General features: G+C 46.5%; 1 protein-coding gene across 11 annotated transcripts in view; it reads right to left on the minus strand.

The window, feature by feature from the left end:
• Window positions 1-15,843, minus strand: part of atrnl1a (attractin-like 1a) — a 204,417-nt gene that overhangs the window by 35,473 nt on the left and 153,101 nt on the right. The gene's annotated exons all lie outside the window — the stretch shown is intronic.

A 15,843-nucleotide genomic window follows, 5' to 3' on the forward strand; every position in this document is an offset into this window, starting at 1 on the left:
CTTGCTCAAGTGCACCTGAATGCAAGAACAATTTCTCTTTAACACCCAGCGAGCTGTTGCTTGTGCACAGAAATCCAATCCTGCTGCTTGCTGCAACCATGATATGATTAAGCACGAACATTGTATAAATAAGAAAAGAGGAATAAAGGCTGACGTGACAGGAAGAACAGTAGAAAATGGAAAAAGGCAGGGTGGGAATAAGTAACAACGGAGGCAGATAAACGGAGAGGATGAAAGGAGGACAAGGTGGGTAAAAAGGGGGTGGAGAGATCAAAGCAGAATGGTTAACAGACAAGTGGGAGGAAGGTGAAGCGGAGTGGGGAGAGCAGGGGGATGCGGAGGGTGGGCAAACGTCATTAATGTGGAAATGTCAGATGAAGAGAGGCACACAGCGAGGCCTTTAACAGCAGGAAGTCCAAACACCTCGGCTGAAGAAAAGAGGAAAGCGTGGCGGACGCGTATACACTCAACGGCCTCTGTACTCCCACACACACTGTTACACAAAGATAAACCAACATGGGGAGAGAAAAGGAGGCGTATCCACACCTGGATTTGAAGGACACGCACAACAAAGCAACACTGGGGAAAAAAACCCACCACCGCCCTCTTCTACTCGTCTCCTTCCATCAAAAAGCCATATTTCCAGCTTTTTCCACTTCACTACAGGCATGTTAATGGGGTTTTGTTTCTACATTTAGCTTGCGGCTGGCCACCTGTTTCACGCAAAACAAACTCATTTCTGGCCGATCATTTGCCAGCCTCTCATCATCAGAATGTTGCTTGTTGTTTTGCGTGCACACACTCATCTCTGAAGCCAGCGCCGGGAAGGCAGAGGGAGAATCTGGGCTGCAGACTGTGACCAACGTGAGAGCACAAACTTGGCTCGTTCACAGCCTGAGAAGGTTTTTATCAGCCTGATGTCACCAAACGGTGCGGGGACATGACGCCAGCTTCTTCAGTCGCTCTCCGTGTTATCAGCCATACAATCAGACCTCTTCAGAACAAATCTCACAGCGCTGATAATAATCACCACTTTATTCACATTGTTGGTAACTAGCAAAAGGACTTATTTTGCCACGAGAGGGTGACTCTCCTGAATTGTGGCGTCTCTTCATACACGCCATTACAAAAGAAAGAATGAAAAAAAGAAAGATGACAATTTGATGAGCTAATAAATTAAAAGTTAATTTCTTTAGAAATTAATAAAAGAATAAACCTGGACGGCAACAGCTGAGTCTGTGTTCAAATGTGTTGCTGCTGGATCACTCAGATCCTGGGCCCCTCAGATCCTGGATCTCATTACAACCAGTCTGGTTAAATTAGACTAAATAAAATAAAATTGCGTTGGAGGCATATTAGCGTATTATCAAATGTTACATATTTTATTCATAGAGGCATCCAGGAGGTTCAGTATCAGATGAATGAGGAAGCAAAGAAAAACAGAAGCAAAGCCAAACAACAACAGAAGAGCTGCCAAAAGAGAAAAGAAGAAAGACAAATTTAAGGAAATGAATCCTGCAATCAGAAGAAAATATGTAAAAGATGCATGAAAAGAAAGAAGAAATAAAAACAGATTAAAGCAAAATGCAAGATGAAGCACAGGAAGGTTGTAGAAAGAAACAGTAAGAAAAGAAAGGAAATAAGCACAAGAGAAAAAGGAACAAGAACAAAGAAGAAGAAGTTATGTGAGGAAAATGTCAGCCGCCCTCACCCTTTGCTCTGTCTCTCACTCCACTGAAGCCCCTCCCGTGTCCCCCCCTCACTGACAACAGGCTGCACATTGACATTGACTAGCTGTCAGGTGTTGTGCTCGGCTTGCCGCAGGCTGCTGGCTTGCCAGTGTCAGACTCTTTAAGCATGAATGAATACTACACCTGTAGCTACAGCGCTGCAGTCAGCCGTTCCGGCGGCAGCAAGTGCTCTGCTATCACGCTGTGGTGTCGGCTAATGTGATGTCTTCTCTTGTTAGCTGTCATCGCTATGCTAACGCGGCTCAGACGCCTCGTGTGTGCTTGCTAGCATCGCTGTTAGCCTCCTGCTGTTGTCAGCTTTGATTTGTGTCTCTGCAGTGTGAGGTGAGGTAAAATTTCCTCCTTACAACATGTTCATTTTTTTAGAAATGTGCCATGATTTGCTATGAATTGTGTGTGTGTGTGTGTGTGTGTGGGGGGGGGGGGATATACTATGAAGCAGCGCTGGGAGGCCAAACACAGTCCTGATCCTATCTGGATCATGAGAGAAGAGCAAGTACATGATTAAGAAGTATTTACAAGTATAGGATTGACACAAGATCGCAGGAGTAGGGATTATTCAAGCTGCCATCGTCAACGTTGGACTCTCAGCGGCGTGTGTGAAGCCCACTTAGACGAGAGCCAGGAGCGAGACGCTGAGACAGCAGCAGCCTGTGTTTTTAGAGAGACGTCCAAATATTTGCCGCTACACTTCTGGCACCAATACCACCAAGCTATAACAAGGAGGTGTGTGTGTGTGTGTGTGTGTGTGAGGGGGGGGGGGCTGGTTTTAAAAATCAAAAGATTTTCAGCAGGACATCGAGACGTTTGACAGGATTCTGGTGGCAAGCCTGTGAGGTAGCGGCGAGACTTCGGGACTTTTGCAACTGTTTCTATTTATTTGTCCTGAACCACGGTTTTTTCCCAAACGTTGACCAAGTGTCTTTTGTCTCCAAAACCACAACCTCAACCACAGCCTCCTCACAATCATCTTAAAACGCTGCGTTTTCACGAAGAGGAGACAGGATGTCAGGGATTTAGTCTGAGGTTCTGAGGTTTAAATCAAACAAATGTTTGAGGAGAATACGGTGAACATTGGAAGTTTTATTGATCCACTGGAATGAACTTGAGTGGATCAATGAACACAACCTCTGTATTATTAGGAGTAATAAATGTTCTGTGTATAATTGTTACTGCATTGGGCGGGTGGGGGGGCAGGAATTCAGTTCTCGACACTGGATTATTTTTCTTTTCATCCCACTGACAGTGGGAAGGGGTGCGATTGATGGAAACAGAAGCAGTGGGAGTGAGTCGCTGCCAAAGTAACGGTGAAAACAGAGAAGTACTACCTCTGCGTGTCGTCCAATGGGAGCCCAGTGCTCAAACTACCGGGTCTGAGAACAGTTACCGAACCGAGGGAGCCCAGGAGCCCAGGAGCCCAGGAGGCTCAGAGGAGGACACGGATATTTCTGTTTTCCTCAGACGGTAACCGAGGCTGTGAAAAGTCTAATATTTACAACTCATCCCGACCTGAGTTTCCTGTTTCCTGAATCAAAACGACAGAAAGCGTTTAGTTTTTCAATCGAGTAAAAACCTCCAGGAAGCTCACTTTCTCATCGACTACCAGAGGACCAAAGTAATGATACTACGAGTCACTCTTATTTCTCACTGTACAGTGACGGCTCTAAAAAGTATCATCCTGCTGTATCATGTTTTTTATTTCCCATCGCTCTTAACTTGTTGATTCTGTGTAAATGTTTTTTTGGATCTCCTCATTATTTAAAAGTGCTACATCGTCAACCTGCCGGACAAATGAACAGGAATCCTAACTTCATACAGCCAGTAAAGCAGGGGGGCGACATTTATTTTTATTTTTGACACCGATTTCAATTTGCTTTCTCTTCAAGGTGTTTAACGTGGTCTCGACTGAGGTTTACACTTTCCAAAATATCAAGAAAAATTGGCATGAAAAACCCACATCAGTCCAACTGCAGACCAGCCTGGCGTGGACGTGGAGGCGATGAGAAGGTCCACATCGCGCTTTTTCAGGTTCGCCATCACAAGTTTTCTCTTGTCGTCTGATCCCTGAATACTTCAAGCTCCCCAAATATGACGAAGGCATAAAATACAAGAAGTGCAGTGGAGTGAAGTGCTCTGCTTGGTTTGATCCACAAGCCCATCAAGGTGAGGAGGGTCAGATCTGTGTGTGTTGTCACCTGATGAATCCGTCAAGACAGAAAAGTTATGTTTGGACATAAACAGTCGAGCGATATTAAGCAGAATAGTTCTGAAGTTTAGTGTTGGGGGATGGGGGAGCCTACACATGGAAATTTGTTCTAATGTGTGTGTGTGTGTGTGTGTGTGTGTGTGTGTGTGTGTGTGTGTGTATAAATGCATAACAATGTTGATGTTCATTTTAGTCAAACTCATCACTCTCGTGTGCTTGCATGCATGTGTGTGTGTGTGCGTGTGCGTGCGCGCACGCGTTCATTTAATGCCCCTTTGACAAGTCCTTGGATGGACAACAAGGACAAGGCAGCGGCCATCTTTCTCCGCCTGCTTGTCAGGCTGTAAATCAGCCATAAAATGGTAAATTAACTCTGCTGTGCCGTAAACAAGTAACAAGCAACAAGCTGGACACGAGCATCTGCAGGACACAAGAGCAGACAGAAGTATGTGTGTGTGTTCATGCTGGAGAGACAAAAGAACTGGAACACAGGTGAATGACTGGGAGACAGAAAGTTAGCATTTCCTGGTTGGCAGTATTTCCCTTCATATTGAATGCGGGTGTGTTTATGGAGCCTCGGGGGGGGGGGGGGGCGGCATCAAAACATCCACTCATCCATCCATCTCAGCTGGACGGACAGACTGATAAACAGCCAGGAGAAAAATGAGAGTGTTGCAACAATGAAGCCAATCACATGGTGAATTATGCTTCACAGCTCAACCAAAGCACCACCTGCGAGCTTAAATTGCCGGTCGGCGTCGACCAATTGGAAATGTCTGTGTAATGTGCAGTTTGTTGGTTTCGGACGCACTCGCGTGCAAATGACAGGTTTCACAACACACTGGCTGGTTTGCTGCTATGAAGGCTCCAATTAAACTGCACATCAGCTTTGCGAAGGCAAAACAGCAGTCGCGTCACATCTGTGTGTGTGTGTGTGTGTGTGTGTGTGTGTGTCATTAGGTAGTCTGTGCGAATAACACGTGTTATGCATCTTGTGGCAACAAATTGCTGTAAACACAGAAGTCATCGGCATGTCATGTTCTTTTGGGATGCATTCATCTAATTTTCAAAACAAAAGCACTTTAAGATAAAACACCACCACCAAAAAACAAAACAAAACACCCTCCTGGGAGCTAGTTAGCTTAGCTGCAGTTACCGTAACGCTAGCCGCTGATGACCTCAGTCATTTTCAGCAGTTGTTACCAGTTGAGAGAAAGTCAGGCACAACTCGCGTGCTGTTAATGAAGGTTTTGGAGCAAAGTGTTTTTGATGATTTTGGAGACGTCCATCTTTAGGACCCAACTGTTAGCGTTCTGATGCAGAGAAGCTAACAAGCCACCAGAAGTCCAGTGGAGGTCTGGACCTCTGTCTTGCACCAGAGGGGAGGGAAGGGTCTCAATCTTGTCTGGAAAGGATGGATGACACCTGTTTTTATGGAATGTCCCTTTAATAACTTCACAATCTATTGCCAAATACGAGAGATTACTGCAAGGTCACCTGGAGGTAAACATTACTGAGGAGATGGATGGTGAAGTAATCGATCATCACCAGCAGAGCTGGTAAAAAACAGCTGTTTTCTAAGGTGGTCGCACTCAACCCAGCCCTCCTTTCTACGTGGAGCTTATCTTTGACTACAGAAGTCAGTAATGCCATGTTGAGGGAAAATGCCGGCCTTCTGTTGAAGTTCTCCTCTCCTGCCCGACATACATAGACAGTGAAACTGGAGTGACAGGCGGTGCTGGCTCCACGGCCCAGTCTCGGCTGTGTGCTTCCAACCCTGGCAACAGCTGCCCACAAGTTCCTTTAGGCGAATTTGTCATTTGTGTTCTTGGACTATAGAAATCAAAATGACTTCACAAGGTTGTTGGGTTTTTTCCCCCCACTTTGGCATGACAAGCTCGACTGGCCCACTCTGAGCTATGACCTCAACCCCGTCCAACACCTCTGGCATGGATCTACGGCCGGGTGTGAGCCAGAACTGAACCCCCAACATCAATGTTGGACCTCGCCGACGCTCCTGAGGCTGAATGGCAGCAGCTTTCCAAGAAGAGCGGAGGCTGTTTTAGTAGCAGATTGATGCTCCTGGTTCTGGAATGAAACGGTCAAAATCCAAAAGGGGCATTCTGGTCTGGTTTGCTGCAACTTTGAATTCAGGGATTTTAGTCGTTAAGGCACAGTGACACTGAAGCACCTCGCATCAGGTACTGCTTCACGCTGGGCCTGAGACAAATTCCCCACTTTTCTTGTCTCATCTTATCTGTGGTGTTTGAGAGGCGGAAGGCAAGGCCCCACCTTGGCTTTTGAACTGGATCTCAGATGATTAAGCTCTCCTGTAGCTTTGGTACACAGGGTTTGCGCTGATCAGACAAGCTGGACTTTGAGGTCAGGTGTACTCTGATCGAGATCCAGGCCCCCGAGGAGAAAGTCCTCTTAGAAGAAGGAACAAACAGTGTTGGGAAAATGACACACAACAATAATTAAACATACCCGACACCAACAAACAGCGGAATTTGCTGACATGAACACAATTCGAACCTTACAGCCTTCATTTCTCCTGAAGATGTAAAGCAACATCAGCTTCCATGTTGCTCCGGTCCATCCATAACCCGGCTAAATGGTTTAATCAATGCGCCCGACGAGTCGAGGTTTAGGTCTGATTAATGTTTTAATCACATGTACAAGGGAAACAACTATTTCTGGACAGGCCTTAATAATTCTTACTGACCACAGGATTGAACCATGTTGCACAGGAATATTGAATCAGATCCTGGGATAATAATATCGGCTATTTAAAAAAAAAAAAAAAATTAAGAACAACAGAAATCTTCAATATTGCCACTGACCCTGCCAACACTGGCGGCTACTGGGTTTCTACGATGTCCCACAATGACTTGAATAATAAAACTCTCACTTAAAAAAAAAAAAAGATCTTCAGAGTAAATGCAAACAGATCGAAAGGGCGGCGGAACATTTTACAGCACGGAGCCGACAGCACAAAGCAAATCTTATTATAATGTCAAACGTGGCTGAGGCTCCGTCCTCCGAGTGTCAGCAGAGCTGGACGGACGTAACAAATGACAATCCTGGTTTCCTGGATCTAAATTCCCGGAGACACATGTTCTTGGACACAAAGGTTTGTTGGACTGTTTCAGGCCCTGAAACCCTTTTGGGGTGTGACTGGGTCATATTTGTTCTGACGTGGCAGACCTCACTCTCATCCTCTCAGACTGCCTGTGTCCAATGGCGACTGACCAAATCGGGACAATGATTCCAGGCGTTGCTCGGCAGCGAAGCTGATGAACGCTACTCTGAATCTGGCTGGTATTAACTAACTGAGAGACTTGCTATGAAAGTGATGTGATTTGAAAAAATTTCGAGCCGCTTCGAGCTCTACACTCAAAAACTCCAAGCACGATTCAAACCTTGAAATTCCACATTAAAATTCAAGTGTTTTCAAGGACTTCCAGCACCCGTGGGAGCCCAGTGTTAATGGGGTGCTTCTTCCTATGGGCAGAGGACACACAAAGTCCTTCACTCGCCCCTAACTTGAAGCTGTTAATCAAAATCAGCGGCACAGACGCGCGCCGACGCTGCCAGGAATCATGAACAGATACTTGCAAGGAAGAGATTTTGTTGGAGCCTCATGTACACATCTACACAAAAACAATCACACACTCTCACATATTCAGAGAACCATGATTGATACTGATAAGTATTTAATTATTCCCTCATTATGTGGCTTTTGAAGCTTGTTTCTGTGACAGGGTAGAGATAGGATTTACAGCTTTGCCTCTCGATATTAGGATGAATCCACTGAGATGCCGTCTCTCGGCTGGGCTCGGCTGGGCTGATTGTTTGATACAAAGCAGCTGCTTTACAAAGGACACACATGGGTGCACTCTCGCATTTACATCATAAAAACACTTGGAGGAAAATGCCAAATTTTGTCAATTGGATTTGTGCTGACAAACAGGTGTGAGCACAAACACGGTGCAGCACGCAGACACACTTCCCTGCCTCTTGAATTTGTATGTCAGTGTGGCCACACTCGAGTTCAGATAACAAATCTAATTTCCTGCATGTTTGCCAAGTTTCCAGACGGCATTTGTCTCCTGGACGAGTGAGACCCTTGCAGAGTAAACAAGGCCACTGATACCCTCATCTGATAGCGTCCTCCCCTCCACACCAGCTCCAGCACGCCGGCCCCAGGCTGCGACAAAACCCTCCAGAATCTTGAGTGGAGGCTGCAGGACAAGTCTTGTGATTTAGTCAAGGGAGAGGAAACTAGCAAAGCTTCCTCACAGATGTCCAGTTTTTCCCTGAGTGGACAACAACGAAGGTCAGCTGCGAGTGCACGAAATGTATCCATGAAAAAAGTTTGTCCCAAACACTCAACCTTCCTCCATAACAGGTATTTAAGATACTCAAACATCTCTGCGGAGCGATGAGGACAGAATAATGTGGAAGAATGTGTAGACGAAGCAGAAGGTGGCTCTTGAAATCCTGCCACCGGCAGTGAGTCTGCCTTCCTGGTTTTTATTTTGGTCAAAAACAGTGCTTCTTTTAATGCAAAACCATTTCCTAAACCTAACCGAGTGGGTCTGAGCCTCAGCCTAAACAAACCAGGCTGAGGACATTAGAACCAACAACTTAGACTACAAACAGCTTTCAGGTTTAGAGGACTTGCCTCTTGTCGTGGCATCTTTTTAAATCCTGAAGACACTCATTTGAACCCCCCCCTGTTCATGCTCTACGCCTGGTGACCCACAACATCATATAAAGAGGTCAAAAAATACTACCAACTGTGGAAAATATCAATCCGTCGCATGCGTAGCGAGTATCTGGTGCAGCCAACATGGGCAGTGGAGCTCCTCCCTCTGATGGCAGTGGATGTGACCTGCAAGGCCCTTCGCCAAAGCTACAGGCTGCAGACTGTGAGGAGGAGAATCTGTTCCGAGGCTCCTCAAGTCTCTTTTTCTTCAGTCCATTTTATAACTGAGGTTACGCCACCAGCTACTTGATTTTCTGCACAGACATAAATGAAACTTCATGCCAGCCTGGGAAAATTCTGAATTTGCCCAACTGCAGAGTGGTAAATGGACTACGGCCATGAATGTTGGTGTGGAGCTGCAGGGCTTCATCAGAGATCACACACTATCGGTGGCGTGTTTAAAACTTCAGCGTGACCCATAAACTGGTCTGGAAGCAGCTGTAAAAGCCCAACACGCGGAGGTGGGCTGGAGCCAAAGTGAACCCGACAATCTGATGGCAGCACAACATCTTGGACACATCCTGGCATGGTGGCAGAGTAAATCCCCATTGATTAGCTCAGAGCGCTAATTAGAGAGCAGCAGAGGGACAAGGAGAGGCAGAGACGGCTTATAGATCATGTGGCTTGTAGATGTTCCTCTGAACAAGGCCGACACGTTTGGGTATTATGACCAGCGACTCCCATTCACGGCTAACCGCCTGCCAATTACTGCTCCAGCTTTGACTGGGGAGGGAGAAAAGACAACAGCGAGCCAGAAATACAGAAGTCCATGTCAGATTAAACAGAAATAGGACAAACTGAGAATTAAAACTGTGAGGAAAAAAAAACAGATCCTCAACATCGGACAAGACGTGTGTTTTTCTCTCCAACTGCAGCAGTTTTCATAACATCTGCTCGCGTTGAATCACAAGTCGATTTGAATCAAACGCTGAGTTTTGGTGTTTTCTCTGCACCGACTCTGCCACCGCTGGGGTCTGAAGGTCAGCAGCCTCATGGCGTCACCATCCTCATCAAATATTCAGCTCCATGGTATTTGGAACTGTTTTACTAACATTCTTCAGCTAATTGAAGTGAACTACATTCATGCCAGCCCAGCGTGGCAAAGGGAACATGCTAGTAGAGCTGACAACTTGTTACAACACTGCCGACTACGGGTGGAACTTAGCATTCTTGCTAACTGCCGCATGCGTACATGCTGCATTTGATTCTGATGCTAACAACTGTAACTGGGGTGACTGGTAAAAGCAGTGAACATTGGTATTCATTGTATTAATCATCACGGATCAAAAATAGATAGAAACTGACTCCCAGCTTTCAAATCTGGCAACAGCAGAGAGGATGCTAGCGGCTCTGCGGCTAATGACGGGATGGCTAGCTGAAGCTGCAACACAGGACAGCAGTGGCGGCGTACTTGTTCTCTTTGATTCGTATGGCCTGGGTGGGGGCTGGGGGCTTCACAACCTCCTACAGCAGGTTAGCGAGGTGAAGCAACACTAACTACCAGCAGAAACCTGCCTCTGATTTCAGAGGTTGTAACTTCTGATTTAGAAATGTAAAAAGTGGAAAGCAGCAGCATCAAACTCGGCTGTATTTATTTCAGTCAAACTAATTCATGTGAGACTAAACCGGCTCAAGGCTTTACTGACGCGTCAGATCAGGAGAATTTATAGGCTAATGAAACGTCTCTCATTCTCTCTCTGACCGTCCCTGTATTCCTCAGTGACACGGTGTTAAGCAGTGTGGCGACCTGGCGCACTAAATCACCGCCCGCCGACGGACTGCGAGGGCGAGCGACATCAAGACAGAGAGAGTGAGAAAAAGAGAGAGAGAGGGGAAGGGAAGTGGGCCATTTTCAGGGGTCATCCATTATATCCTATTACATTAGCCTTCATCATCGGCCTCCTCAGACAGCCATCATCCATTGCCATTCTCCACAGGCCAACACACACTCACACACACAGAGGATAACAAGGGTGTGTGTGTGTGTGTGTGTGTGTGTCTACAGCTTTCCACCTCATTTCTCTGCAGGAAAGTCCAGCAGCTGGAGGTAATCTGCTGTACCTGGCACATCTAACTCTCAAGTTACAGACAAGACAAATGTGTGAGTGTGTGTATCGCATTCTAACGTTCCCATGACAGACAAACCTCTCATCTACAGCCAAAACCAATAAGGGATTCCCTCAACTGTGTCTCCTATAAATTATCTTATATGTTTTTCCCGATTACATAATTGAGCCAGCAATTACACATGAAATGACTACAAAAGCACCAGCTGGCTGCGGAATGTTCACAGGCCGCAGTTGTTGCAGTTATTTAGTACATTAACGTATGGCACTGGAGTTGGAGGGGGCGGGTCACCGGGGTCAGAAGGCGGGGCAACAAAAACACTTGAAGGTTAGTGAAGGATTGTTCTTTCAGCTGAAATCAAATTAACACAAGTCGCTGGCAGAGAAGCTCATCCGTGAAAACAACAACAGCTGAACTGCCCAAAAACGTCCGTTCACGAACTCTCCGGAGCATCACGGTGTGACACGAGTCGCCTGCGTCCAGCTGTGCCCACATTCTGATTTGAGCTTTGGTGGTGGGCGTTAGCATTCGTGACAGATGCTTTGATTGGTTCTTTTTTTCAGGTCAAATTAAAGCGTTTGTAGGTTACTGATCATACACCTGGGCAGGGAAGACCTGGACTGGAGCGGACGATGACTTAAGAGTTTGTAAACGTGACCTTTGTTAGTTTTCCTCTTGTTAGCCATCAGTCTTCACAGGCTTTAAGTTAAATATATGTGGCTGGCTCTTTCTGCGTTCTGGAGTCGCAAGTACCGCAGGAGGGACAAACATCTTTGTGAGCTCAAGACACTCATTTGAAAGGCAAAACACACGTCTGGGTTGAAGTATTGCTCTAATGTATATGTATGGCTTCTCTACTACCCTGCTTCAGCGCGTGTAGCGGCTTGTATCTGTCTTTGAAGAAAACTGTGGGTGGTTCTTGTTATCTGGCTGACAGCCTGATTTACAAGATTTAAACAACCATACATCCCTTTTGACCAGGCTGAAACACACACACACACACACACTCACACACACACACACACACACACACACACACCTGAACACACATTCCACTAAGAGCACACTGATCTGAAACCCTGCTCAGCCCCAATCACAAACTATGCAAACATAGAGTATGCAGAAAGTGCCGCTGCTACCCACCCACCCACCCACACACACACAAACACACACACACACACACACACACACACACACACACACACACACACACAGTCCTTTGGTTTCCTTGGGAACAGTGTTTATTCCGTCCATTTAGTCCATTTAGCTGTGTGTCCCATTAGCACCAACCTCCCATCTGTCTACTGCCCCTGGAGGGTTTGCAGTGTGTTTGTTGTTTGTGTGTGTCACTGATTGCATGTGTGTGTTACCAAGCTTGTGTTTATTTGCCAGTGCCAGTGTTTGTAGTCCCTCTGATCCTGCCCCCCCCCCCCCCACACACACACACATACACAAACACACACACTAATCCAATATCAGGTTATCAATTCCCACCTGCACCAGCTACGCCACCACGCTCATTATCTCTGACCTCTCTGGTTGGCCGATCGGCACCCGTCCGATCCAGCCATTACACTCCACAGCTGACGGACCAGCTGACTGCCACTTCCTGTCCAAACAGACTGCGCGGAGACAGCTCTGCCACCCGGAACAGGATGTCAGCCCCGGGGGTCAAGGAGAGCGGCTCTGATTGAGCTGACGACCACACAGGCGAACCTTTTCTTAATGAGATCGTTAGATCTTCATAATGCTGTAATGTGCGAAGATGTTTAATCATTCTGGGTTTAATTCACTGTCACATATGATTTTATTGACTCCCAAACAGCTTTATGGCTCATGAAAGGGAACCAACGCAGTTGCAAACTCGTTGCAGGTTATTGTAACAGCGGTTTGGAGAGAAGCAAAGACATAAACATGGAAACTAAATTAAATTGGACGACAATGTAAACAGGGTGAGAACACAAGCGTTCTGGGTTCCTCCTAAACAAATAGTTACAGAACCACAAGATATCAAACGACGAAGCTTTTTAATTTCCCTCTTTGTTTACAAGATTAAAAATGATCTGAACCAGAATCATCACAGCTATTTTATGACCTCCTGGAGATCTCTGCTTCTTATGCATTTGTTGACTTTATATCCAAGTTTTTATTGTTAGTCCTTTAATGTTCCCGCCACTTGTTTTATGCTTGGTCATGTTATGTTCTTTGCTTTTGTGAGCTCACATAAAACAACAAAAAACTAATAAAACGGTGAGCTCTACTAACACGAAGGCTCTGAACGCTGATGGATCAACCTGCATAAACGTCAGTTTATGTAACGCTTCGCAGATCTGAGGGGGTTTTCACACTTGCACGTTTTAGGCCTGTTATGTCCAGACTTCAACCTCCTTTGGTGTAATTAGTTGGGGCAGGTGTGAACACAACGATCACACTCGCAGAGCAAAACAACTGTGCAAGGGAGGTGGTCTCGGCCCGGTCCCAAACAAACTCAGGAGCAACTGAGTTGTGCTAAGATTCTGATCCAAAAATCCAACCTGGCTGTCAAGTGTGAGCCACAAGTCTGAACTGAACAGCTCTCGTGGCCAGGAACGCTTTGCATCCTGGGATGCGGCGGAGCAAAGACTGGCAGCTTGAGTAGTTGAAAAGTAGAAGAATGTGCACTAATCCAGAACACACAATACTCCAGAGTGAACAATCTTGGGATTTGGCTTCTTGTCACTGTGAAATCAAGAGGAAAGCACCTCTCCCTACCTAACAAAGATGTAAGTGCGCAAACTCACACAGATTTTAGTTTTTGTGCTTTTACACCGTTAACTCGCTGATTTTCTTCCTGCGCTCGTCCCTTTTGGCGGGGCTGGTCTCATGTAGCCTGCTAGTCTGGCTCTACTGTGTTACGATTCACGGGACGAGCAGAGCAGGCGCACAACGGCACGATAGAGATGTTGGACAGAATTCTTCATCCTGTAGGTTGCTGCTAGCTAGCATGGGTGAGCAACAATGTAAGTAACATGTCGTTTAGCCTCTCTGGTGAAGAACGGAGCAGGTAGGACATCTTCAATAGAAATCTCTAAAATAATCAGATGTTTTTTGCTCCTAGAACGTCCAGTTAGGAACCAGTAGAAGTGCATAAACGCGTGCTTTCACTCGGATCTTCTCGTCTAACTCAGTCAAGCATGTGTCACAGAATCCTGACGCATTTCTTCGTGGAGGAAAATGACATCTGCTTCCTCGTCAACTGTCTCTGTATTTCTCTTGCCTTCCTCCTCCTCTTCCCTTCGTGTCAGTGAGAAAGGGGTGTAAAGCTGCAGAGCCCAACAAAACACGTCCCATCTCATTAACAACAGCTTCAGCTCGCCAATATAAAAAACTCATCAAGTGCGCGTGCTCGTGCGAGGGTGCATGTAAATGAACACCGAGCGTGACGGAGGAGTCAGCATCTCCAGCAGCCGGCCTGCGGGCCTCGTCTCAAGATCTTTTTAACAAGAAGCCAGTCAATCAATGTCTGATCAATAACCATCTGGAGCCCTCAAATGTAAAGGTGTGTTTATGCGCCGTTTACAGGTGGTTGAGACCAACTGGTTCTGACATCCAGGCCGAGCTCTGATCCTGGCGGGCCTCCTCTCAGTGCCAGCTGTGGAAATGAAAATCCAGCAGCTTCTTTGGCTGAACTGCCGGCATCCTAGAGGGAAGGCTGGCAGAGATGGAGAAGTCAATACTGTTGGGATAAACAAATATTCTGAGAGACGGACAGAGATGGAGTGTGACAGACAGACAGAGAGAGAGAGCAAAAGGGAGATAGAGGGAGGGAGGGAGGAGGGAGGGAATTCAAGAGCGGAGTGATAGAAGACAACAGTTTTGCCAATAAACTAGCCAGCGCAGCACTATTGCAGATTGCCGTAGAGCTTAAGTACACAGGATGGAGGCATTAGAGAGTCGGCCCGATCACGCCAGAGCAACAAGAGCTGAGCAGGCACATATGGAGGTGTGTGCAAATGAGTTCGAGGCTGGATGTTGTGTTTCCTTGCTGGGTCGGTAGCGTCTGAACTCGTTTCTCCTCATGTTAGATGCACGACTTCCCAAATTAAAACACAAAGTGTGTTGTTTTTCCTTTAATTCATGGACTCCACGAGGCAACAGAGACAGCAGCAGCATGCATGATGTCAGGTCTACGTCTCAACCCCGACCCCCCGCCCAGCTGCAGCCATGAACGGATTTGATGAGAATAAGTCTGTCCTGATGGTGGTGAGAACAGGGGGGACCCGACGAAGCTCCCCGAGCCCTGAGCGAGAGCTGAGATCTCAATGCAGTGCAAGAAAAAGTCATCCTGATTATTTCCTTTCAGGCAACTTGCATGAATCACTGACCCCAACACAATAAATATGTCGGTGAGATTTCCCTGCCCGGACAGGCTCACGCAGCTCTGTCAACAGGAGCGTCCGCGTGCTTCTGGTCGTGTGGCGTATTCATTAAACACGGTCACAGTGGACGAGTTTTTCTCCCTTACTTTGCAAACACGCATGGAAATCATGATTAAATGACTCACACAAAGGAAATAATGAGATTTTTTACATTTGAAACCAGAAAAAAAAGTGGAGAAACGAACCAGCAAGAAGACAAAAACGAGTTCCACCAGTTGGTAAAGTTCTCGCCGTCAAAACGGAATCCTCCCTGAAACCGACTCGATATCGTTTCTCTGAGACGGCAGCAGCCGAGCAACGACGTCTCCATCAGGCGTCCTCATGTACTCTGTTAATGGTGAATTCAGCGGTGTGTATCTGTGTGTGTGTGTGTGTGTGTGCGTGCGCGCAGCAGAGTGTGCATTGTTGTAATTTGTTGCTCTGCAGCTTTTGAGTAGCGGCTTATTATCTGAGCAGATTCTCATCTTCTTTCCCAGAGGGCCATTACAATCACAAAGTCATTGATTCGCTTCACTTCCCAAAACAACGGATGGTGAATAAAAGCGTGATAGAAGAGATTTCTAACTGGCCTCGTGTAGCCGCTTGTAAAACTTGGTTAATGTCGGTGTCAGACGGGCCGCGTTTGCTCGC

This window comes from Aulostomus chinensis, chromosome 16 (genome assembly GCF_037954235.1).
Source record: "Aulostomus chinensis isolate RoL2024-O1b breed Wild chromosome 16, RoL_Achi_v1.0, whole genome shotgun sequence".
NCBI classification, from domain to species: Eukaryota; Metazoa; Chordata; class Actinopteri; order Syngnathiformes; family Aulostomidae; genus Aulostomus; species Aulostomus chinensis.